Source organism: Megascapheus bottae, chromosome 19 (assembly GCF_031878675.1).
Source record: "Megascapheus bottae isolate mThoBot1 chromosome 19, mThoBot2.hap1, whole genome shotgun sequence".
NCBI classification, from domain to species: domain Eukaryota; kingdom Metazoa; phylum Chordata; class Mammalia; order Rodentia; family Geomyidae; genus Megascapheus; species Megascapheus bottae.
Genome location: NC_143527.1, coordinates 36,806,586 through 36,817,115, shown reverse-complemented (window position 1 = coordinate 36,817,115; position 10,530 = coordinate 36,806,586). Strand labels below are relative to the sequence as shown.

At 45.3% G+C, this 10,530-nt stretch overlaps 1 pseudogene; it reads right to left on the bottom strand.

Moving 5' to 3' along the window:
• Positions 1 to 724: 724 nt before the first annotated feature.
• On the bottom strand, positions 725 to 1,139 carry LOC150049846 (large ribosomal subunit protein uL24 pseudogene; annotated as a pseudogene).
• Between the last annotated feature and the right edge of the window lie 9,391 nt (positions 1,140 to 10,530).

The following is a 10,530-nucleotide window of genomic DNA, read 5'->3' as shown; positions in this document are numbered from 1 at the left end:
TTTTTTTTTTTTTTTTTTTTTTTTGCCAATCCTGGACCTTGAACCCAGGGCCTGGGCACTGTCCTTGGACTTTCTCAAGGCTAGAGCTCTACCACTTGAGCTTCAGCACCATTTCTGGCTTTTTGCTATTGTATGTGGTACCGAGGAATCGAACCCGGGCCTAGGCAAGCACTCTACCATTAGGCTAAACTCCCGGCCCTGCTCCTTAATTCTTGCATGACTGTAGTTAGCAGTTCAATGTCTTCAATTTTAAGGTAGAGATAATAGCAGTTCCTTACTCACAGAGCAGCTGCAAAAATTGACTGAGATGAAATTGAAGACAGTGCTTGACACTTAATAAAAACCATGAGATAAGCTGGGCACAGTGGCTCATGCCTGTAATCCTAACTACTCAGGAGGTTGAGATCTGAGGATTGCAATTCAAAGCCAGCCCAGGCACTAAAGTCCGTCAGACTCTCTTTTTTTTTTTTTGCCAGTCTTAGGCTTGGGTTCAGGGCCTGAGCACTGTCCCTGGATTTTCTCAAGGCTAGAGCTCTACCACTTGAGCCACAGCACCACTTCTGGCTTTTTGCTATGTATGTGGTACCGAGGAATCGAACCCGGGTCTTCGTGCAAGCTAGGCAAGCACTCTACCACTCGGCCAAACTCCCGCCCCTCCCTTTTTTTGTACAGCAATCTTCACTTAAGTTTTTTTTTTTTAATGAAAGTTGCATATAAGATTACTTTATTCCTGCATCTTCTCCATTGTTTCTTCCTTGTATTTACCCTTTTCCTTTCCTACTTGGTAGGATTTGGCTTTTCCTGCCAGGATCTTTTTGCAGTCTTTGTCCCGTTTTAGCCTGGTGACAACCACCTTACTAGGGTGAATGCCCGAGTGGACAGTGGTGCAACTGGCCTTTTCCCACTGTCCCTGTTCAATGTAGATGACACACTTCTTCCTGTAAACCTGCACCACTTTGCCAGTCTGCTGACCTTTAGAGTGCCCTTGTAAAGCCTGCACCTCATCATCCTTTGTACTTCTGTCTCAGCTCTTTAGAAAGAAGGGAAGAAATAATCTTCCTTTGAATGTGGGAAGATGCATTGAAATGCCTTTTCTGGTTCTTGCTTCAGTCAGAAGTGACAAAGGGATTGAACTTCATTTTGGCAGCTCCTGCTTCAGCGATGGCCGAAAAGGAGAAGAGCTAATCTGTGAGACTCTTATCTCCAATTTACTACCAGAAAACTGGAAGTGGCATTGTGGCTCAAGGTGTAGGGCAATAGCCTTGAGCTAAAGAGCTAGGGACAATGCCCAGGCCCAGAGTTCAAGCCCCATGACCAATAAAACAAGCAAACAAATAAAAACACCCCCCCCCCACAAAACAACCCCATGAGATAGATGATGGGTGATTGATAAATAGACAGATGTAGGGCCATTCAGAACCTCCAAATATGACCTTATTTGGAAAAGAATCTTTGAGGTTATAATGTGTACAGATGAGGTAATATGGGACCAATGACTGGTGTCCTCATAAGAAAGCCACGAGAAGACACAGAGCACGGGAGAATACTAGGTGAGGATGCAGGCATGTAGTAAACATTAGCAGACCTCAATCATTATGCATTTGGTTATTGTCTGATCTCTGAAATGTAAACTTCAGAAGGGAAGATATTCTTTTTAAAGTATCTATGTATCTATGTATCTATCTATCTATCTATCTATCTATCTATCTATCTATCTATCTATCTCCATTTTTTCCTAGGCATCCAATTAGTTAATTGATAACTTCTTCTAACAAATTATTATCTTTATATGTAGCTCCTTTCTGTTAGGCAATGTGCTGGGATGCAAAGCTAGGGGGAGTGTTGTTTTTGTTCTTCAAGAGTTAATAGCTTATGAAGACACCCAAATGTTAGCAAGGATTTAGTAAGGGGACCTGACAAGTTGCTACCAGACTTATGGTAGTAAAGGAGGACTTCCTGGAAGAGGTACCACTGAGCAGGTGAATCTTGAAATGTATAGACTAGTTCAGGAGCCATAATGTTGGTGTCACCTTGCAGGAGATGGAATAGCAAGGAATGAGGGGAACGGATGTATGAGTGGCAGCAGAGAGTGTGGGGGAATGGCGGAGAAAGGAGGCCGCCATCTGGCAGAGGCCTGATGGGGAGGGGCCAGATACCTGATGCTATAGAGTCTCAATAGCCTTCTGCCAACCTAGAGAGCCCCTGGGAGACTGGTAGTAGAGAAATAGGCCCGAGTCTGCTTTTGGACACATCATGCTTGCTGCATGGTGGAAGGTGGTTTGGAAGGAAGGATGTCCGAAGGCTGTGTGGGCAGAAATGCAGGTGAGAGCTAAGGCTGCCTGTCAGCACACACAGGAAGTGCTGCCACTCAAAGCTTGAACATGGAGAGATATCATGCGTTTGAAGCGGAAGCTGACATGTTTGGTGGCAAATGTTCAGTGTGGGTCTCTGGGCAGGGCATGGAGCCTCAGGGCCACCCAGCAGGCATGGCACCTACCCTGCTTCTTCGTGCCAACAGAGCCAGTGCAGGAGCATTGGGGAATGTAATTCAACAACAAGGACTTCGGTTTTATTGGGACATTCATTCTCGGACCCCTATGTGGGTACCAAAATCTCTGATGCGTAAGTCTCTCATAGAGAATGGCATAGCGCTTGCACAGAACGGGCACACATCTGCACACTTTGTCACATGTGCTGCCCAATGCAATGGAAATGAGCTGTAAATAGTCAATACATGTTTACAGAATCATGGCTAGAAAAAATTCTGCACGTGTTCAGTTCCTTTTTCCATTTCCTTTTTCTGAATCTTTTCCATCATGGTTGGCTTGGTATTTTGGATGTGGAATAATACAGTACAAGGTTGACTGTGTGGTGAGTTTTTCATTAGGAACTGTCTCAAAGACATTATTGAAACTTGCATAGACGGAGAAAGTCACATTCTAAAATGTAGACTTGGAATCAGAGCAAAATGGAGTGCAACTCAGATAGTCTCTGGACTTCCAGGACCCCCTAACTTTCTTTTGTCAGTAAGATTGTGTGCATCCTCAAGGGTCCAGAGACGTGCTGGTTTGATTTGGCTGGCAGCTTCTTTCCTTTTGAAGGAAGATCTGCAAGATTCCTGAAGCTGACTTCAATTCCACTTCACCTGGCTTATAAGGGGGCCTAGGAGGCTGTGGTCTGATTAAAGTTAGACGGCTCACTCAGTAATGTGTGATTTGCAAGTGGCAGACACTCTGCTCTGATATTCCCATCTTTAAGTCATCCCTTACTTTTGCTGGTCTTTCTTGAACATCATCAGGCCAGAGTACAAAGTCCTGGTGAAGACAGGGGTGCAGCTGATGGAGAATGAGGGCCAGCTGGATAGTGTGCCACACTGCCTGCCAGCTGCCTACCTGGGTCTGCTAGGTCATTGGAGCACACCTCTGCTCACAGCTGCTCTTGTGATTTGTTAGAGCATGCATTTTTTCTCTTTCTTTCTTTCTTTCTTTCTTTCTTTCTTTCTTTCTTTCTTTCTTTCTTTCTTTCTTCCCTTCTTTCTTCCCTTCTTTCTTTGTAGAGGGACCCCAATACAGGCTTATTCCTGTAGCATTCTTGCACACATCCAGGCTTTTGTCTTAACATCTGCGTGCAGATGATAATTCTGAAGCAGATCAGCAAATCTTGTTATCGAGACGTACTCCTGTCATGATAATTTGCCAAGAGAGGGAGAACAGGCAAACCTAAAGGAACTGTTTCTTGGCGTGAGGGGTCTCCTGAGAATCTTCTTTCCAGAAAGGCAAGACCTAGTTTGAATACCTTTCCTGAGTAGGGGGAGTGCTGGAGGTTGGAAGGCTGGGAAAATGGAGGTATTTAGGGAGAAAGGGACTGGGATTCAGTGTGGCCACTTGGGGTGGGGCGCAAGCACCCTCACATGATTCATAGAGGCCTGGCTGTCTGGTTCCTGCTGCCTGATCAAGGACATGCTTGTTCATGAGTAAACACAGAGCGGAAACAAAAGCAGAAAGGATCCTTCTAAGTAATTCCAGTGAGTTGTGTCTCCAGCCAGAGACTTTCCTAGAGCCAGCACACTTCAAAGACTATCGAGTCTCCTGTCAGCTGTGGGATTTCTCATGGGCCAAGGTAAAATATCACATGGAATGCTGAGGTGAAAGTGTTGGAAGGAAAAGGGTGATAAGGCTAAGCCAAGGGAAGAAAGGATGCTCCTTTCTGGAACCTTTAACCAGAAGACAGGCCTAGGAAAGCAGAGGACCCATTCTGGCCTGAACCTAGAAGGTAAAAATGTCCTAAGAGGCAAGCAGATGTCCTCTGGCTGCGAGATCAAAGCTGTTTGCAATTTGGAAAGTTGTCATGTTCTACTTTTTGAGGTGGCCACCATCCAAAGCAATGCACAGTAAGTAGTGTGATTGCAAAAAACACTTTGGGGAGAAATCATGGAAATCCATACAAATATGGCAGCTTTGGTTCTCTGCCCTGGGTGAGGAAAAATGGTTGGGGCAAAATGATCCAAGGGAGGACTCTAGGAAACCAGTTCCCAGGGTTTCCAAAGGGAATCTTGGAGAGTGTTATAGTTTGGGTATTCAGAAGGGTGCTTTTTACTCAGTATCAGTTGTGTACACATAGAATCCCCAGATCCAAGGGTGGAGTATGCCAAACAAGTAGCCCATAAAGTGCCGTGAGAAGCATCTGGCAGGGTCACGCTCTTATACACACACATACAGGAAAATGATCCAGGTAAAGAAGCCAAAACTTTTTTTTTTCGTCTAAGTTCAAAAGAAAGAATAGCTCTCATGGACAACTATAATCAAGTGACATCTCCAGCAGTGAGGGCTGGTGACAGTAGGGCATTTCCTCGAGGAAAGCGTTGATTGTGCTGTGGGAAGTTTTGGACTTTCTGAGGCCTCTCTCCAAACAGTGCAGTTGATGATGGATTTGGAGTACTAAAGGCGTGGTGGGACGGTCTTCATTCAGGACAACCCCAGAGACCTGTGGGAAGGGCTGGCCTCTCAGGGAGGCACTTCTGCCTTTCCTTTCTCTGTGTCTCTTTCCTGGGGGGCAAGGGGGAGGCAGTTTGAAAGGACTTTCTCCTGAAGCCTACAGGGTGGATTTGAGAATGTTTAACCAGTTTAGATTCAGAGAATCTAGTGATTTCAGTTACTTTAGGTGCATCTGAATAATGGATGTGCTAGTACCTCCCAGAAGATGGGAACATGAGAAAGAGAAGGCATAAGAGTTCCTGGGTCAGCTCAGGAAACCCCTAGTTTGCTTGCTCCTCAAGATAGAATCTTCCTTAGTCTTTTTTGGTGTCCATCCTGGGACTTGAACTCAGGGACTCAGGCTGTGCCTGAGCTATTGTGCTCAAGGCTAGGGCTCTATGACTTGAACCACAGCTTCACTTCTGGTGTGTGTGTGTGTGTGTGTGTGTGTGTGTGTGTGTGTGTGTGTGTGTGTGTGTGTGTGATTTGTTAGAGATAAGAATCTCACTAACTTTCCTTCTATCTAAATATCTCTACCATCTATCAATCATCTATCATCTATCAGTCATCTATAAGTTATCTATCTCTCTAATCTATATAGATATGCATCTATTTCTCACCTATGCTTCTTCCTTCAGCCCAGGCTATGAACTGATCACATTTTCAGAGCTTACTTGTGTCCTAAGTATTCATAAGTGTATTTCTAAGTCTGGCTTTATTTTTTGTCAATATGTGTCTGGCTCAGGAGACAGGAATCTCCCGCTCTAGACAAAGCAGGGAAGGGATGTCTTCATTCCATCATTATGGAGTATCTTTTCCTGGTGGCTCTCAGAGAGAACTGTCACAGCTAGAGTGAATGCAAGCTTGAGACTGGAGAGAGGATCTGAACTCCCAAGTCCCAGACATGCTTCCCCTTCTGCTGTTGTGCTCACCAAGGTTCCTAAACCATGAGCACTCAGTTGTGCATGGGTGCACACACACACACACACACACACACACACACACACACACACACACACATACACACCACCTTTTCTAAATAATAGTACAGTATGTAAATGCTCCATTGAGCAATACTGAGACTATCACAAGGCTTTGCCTAAATTCAAGGCCTAATGTTGATGAAGACAGCAATTTCTAGATCAGTCTGCAAAGACTTGATGGAGGAGGAGAGAAAAAAATAAGTAAATGATTTAAGAGGCTTCATAGGGAGTAATTGCATAATCTGTCTTGGGCTATGGGATTGTATTTCTGGGCCCTCTTCAGCACAGGCTAATACCTTGAGGGCTGACTTTCAATTGGATCCACTGCCTCCAGAACTTGATGTCGCCTCCCCAGAGCCCTGGGGACACGTGTGCCTGCAGACTAATAAAACCCATTGATTGAGAATTCCAACTCTCACTCTTCTGTTCTGAGTTGCTACCTGTGAGGACAGTGGGTTATCCGACCCCTTCCTGGCTGGTCTCCATGCTGTCTCTGTTGCTTTTGGGCGCCCACACCTGCCATCCAGTAAGCACAATGGCCACTTCCTGGAGTCTGCTTCTGTGTTTTCATTTAAGAGCAGAGACGGTGACTATTTTTAGCTTTGCATGGGAAAGTCAGAGGGAGCTGGGAGAAAATGGATCCACCAGAAATTTTTTTTTTGGGGGGGATGTGGAATCAGGGATATGAGAGGAGAAATAGACACTCAGACACTCTATGCAATACTGTCAGGAGGTGGTCTGGTGGCAGGATGGGGTCCAGCTACCTGGAATGGAAGGAAGCCTACTAAGATGCAAAGAGGATGGAAATAGGAGACTAGAGAAGGGCACTGGTCGCCCTCAAAGAGCAAGAGAAGTAGGTAGAGCTGGAAATATTTCTGAGGTCTAGGAGGGGACAAAGGGAAGAGAGTTTAGGCGGTGGAAGGTGTGCAAATATTTGTGTATGCATATGTGTGTGAATATGTGTGTGTGTGTGTGTGTGTGTGTGTGTGTGTGTGTGTGTTAGGTGGTGGGATCACGGAGCCCTTGTGAGCAGAAAGTGACTGCAGTCACTGATACAAAATCAACTGTGGGGCAAAGATAGGAAAGTAAGGAGCAGGCTAGCATCTGCCCTTAAAAAGGAAGTGCCAGGAGCTTGCTTTGGTCTTAGAGAGGCTGGATGACATACCAGAGCTGGCAGGCTTTAGAGGACCTCAGCTCAAGCTCCCTGGCAGTTCTTAGGGGAGTGGGCTTGAGCACATGGTTGAGTCTTCACCAAGGACTCTGAGGCCCATTCTTTTTTTTATATGTTTTTTATTGTACTTAATAGAAGGGTTACATGATATTTGCCAGATAGATGGTACATTAATTCACATACATTGATACCCTTTCACATGTCTTGGTCCCCATTTCCCTCTCCCCACCCCCTCCCCTCATCTTGTTTTCCCCTGTTCCCTATCCAATTTCAAATAACCAAATACAAATATATCCGATATATCAGGTAACAAAGTGAGATACTGTAACAATATGAGATAACCAAGGGACAGCAAAAGAGATGAGAGATAACATAGTACCTTAAGAACAACAATCATTCATTATATGGCTTATGTTTCTATATCCTAGAGATCCTTCCATTTAGCGTCCTACTATATGGCCTTTTGTATCAAGGTTTTGCTCTATTGCAAATCCTATGAGGCCCATTCTGCAGGAGGAGTGACATCCTGCCTAGGGAATGGGCTGGGCTTTGTGGAAGGCTTTGATTCCAGTGTTGGGGAAGATGCTGACTCCCCAGGACATGGATAACCAAGGAGTGTAGGAGGCTGTACAGGACATGTCCTATCCCCCTTCTCAGAAAGACCCCAGGCTGGGTGTGATGACTCAGATCTGTAATCCCAGCTACTCAGAGATCAGGAAGATTGTGGTTTTAGGATGGACTAGGCCAACAATTAGCAAAGCAACTAATGTCAACAAACAAGCTGAGTATGTGGGCACAGCTGCAAAGTCAGCTATGTAGGAGGACCAGGTAGGAAAATCATAATCTGAGGCTGGCCCTGGGCAAAGAGCATGAGATGTGGTCTGAAAAATAACTAAACCTAAAAAAGAGCAGGGGTCTTGTGGGTCAAGTGGTAAAGTACCTGCCTTGCAGGTCTTACATTGAGGGGAAAAGGAAGAAAGGAAAGAGGAATGAAGGAAGGGAGGGAGGGAGGAGGAAGGGAAAGAGGAAGAAGTGAGCCCCTAAATGCATTTGCAAGGTAGAAGATGAGCTCATTTGGAAGAGGTGAGATGAAGGGGTCATTAAGCCTGGAACGTACAGGGCCCGGAAAGCAGAGCACGGAAGCCACCATCCTGTAGCAGGTGTCCTCAGGACTGCAGCAATCTCACACCGGGTCTTCTTGCCTGGCGTTTCCTCTGTGCACAGATAATTCCCTTTCCAGGCTGTGTCTGCACACAGGGCAAGACACCCATGCCCTTGAAATTGCAGGTGATGTATCTCCAGCTCGGGTTATCACACATCCTAGGATGGCTGTTTTTCTGTCTCCTTCCATCTGGGGCAAGTTGGGGACCTGATTCTGTTGCACACTTCTGCTCATCTAGAGCAGGGCCAGAGTTGGCCTAGACAGGGAGGCTACAAGAAGAATGAGGTTTGGGGCTAGCTTCATGTGGATGACAAGAAGGGAAACGAGACAGAGACACAAAGGCAGAGATGAATTAAGAACTGAGACAAAGTGAGAGAAAAGATTAAAAAGGAAAGAAATAGAAAATTCCGTTCTGCAATTCTGACAATAGTTGAACAGAGCACAACAAATCAAAAGTCCAGCAAAGGGAAGAGAAATGAGAGGGTGGAAAAGAATGACTGGCCCAGTCAAGGTAAGAGGCCCTTAAACGCAGGCTGAATGATGTAGCAAGTTGGGTCTCTGCCCATCAGTTAAAGGCACAACTGAATCCTCCAGGCGATCAACGTGCTCAGTACCCTCTGCAGAGCTACAGGATGCATTTATGGCTTTAATTAAATTGAGTTAATGGTAACGAGCAGGGCTTCTGTTTGCCTTGCTCTCCAATTCAAAACAGCTTCTTCCCCCTATCAGGCCTAATGCCTCTGAGCTCTACATCAGAGTTTTCTCCTTTACAAGGAACAGTGGGCAGTGTCATCTTTTGAGAACTCAATTATAGCAGCCCTAAGCACTTAATACCATTATTTATTTATTTTTTTTCCTTTTTACTGGCCTTGGGGCTTGAACTCAGGGCCCAGGTACTGTCCCTGAGCTTCTTTCATTTATTGAACTCTTACAGACTTTTCTGACTGGGCTGGCTTCAAACTCCAATCCTCAGATTTCAGCCTCCTGAGTATCTAGGATCATAGGAATGAGCCATTGGCACCCAGCTTTTTCATTTATTTATTTATTTTTGTGGGGCTTGAATTCTGGGCTACCAGAGCCTTGTGGAAAGGCTCAGAAAATTCCTCTTGTCTCCAGGTTGAGGGTGGGGAGTAAGAGTGCTTTTCTGAGGAAGGCAAGTCCCTCTCCTTACCCAGTTCCATAGCAGGTGCTACATAGCAGAGTGCTACATGGCAAGCTATATGCTCTCTGCTTCCCTTCTGTAGTAGAGGTGACATTTCACCCTTTACTGTGGCTTTCCAGGGTCACTTCTGCCCTAAAGTGCTGTAAATCTGCCTCCCCAGGCCCCCCGGTATCCCATGGCCACCTCAATTACCATAGTCTGCATTTGCTCACATAGAAACCCAGACAGTGCTAAGGAATGGCTGGCTAATGCTCCTGATTGGAATTCATCCTAAGAATCCCAGATGCCACTGGGGCAAGTGACAGCACACAAGGGTTATCCCTGGGTTGTCCCGAAACCAGACTTAAACCCACTGGAAGACATGCACTCTTAACAACAATGGCTCATCTACTCGAAGCCGTCTCACACTTTATGCCATTGACTCCACATAAAGCCCAGGTTTATGGGCCCAGGTTGATGACATGGTTGACACACAGATTAGAAAGTCAGCCAGGTGCTGGTAGCTCACGCCTGTAATCATAGCTACTCTAGAGGCAGAGATCTGAGGATCACAATTCAAAACCAGCCTGGACAGAAAACATTAATGTTTTTGTTGCTGTTGTTGTTGTTCATGGTGGTGGTTGTGGGACTTGAACTCTGGACCTGGATGTTGTCCATAAGCTATTCAGCTCAAGGCTACTGTCCTACCCTTGTGCCACAGTGCCTCTTCTGTTTCTCTGGTGGTTAATTGGAGATAAGAGTCTCACAGAGTTTAGTGCCCAGGCTGGCTTTGAATTTCGATCCTCAGATCTCAGCCTCCTGAGTAGCTAGGATTACAGGTGTGAGCTACTGTGCCTGGCTAGGACAGAAAAGATTTTTTTTTTAAATGGGTGGGTGACAAAAAATAAAAAGGATATTACACTTCTCTTTCATTATGAATGTATTTCAAGAAGGCAGAGCAGTTTTAAACAAAATAGAATCAAGTAATGGGTTAATATGGCAATTTGCAGAATTTATCTATGCTTATCAGAGCTTGTACATGTACTATTTTCTTCAGTATTGGGAAATGAGAATGCTGCTTAAAACAAATGCCAAATAGG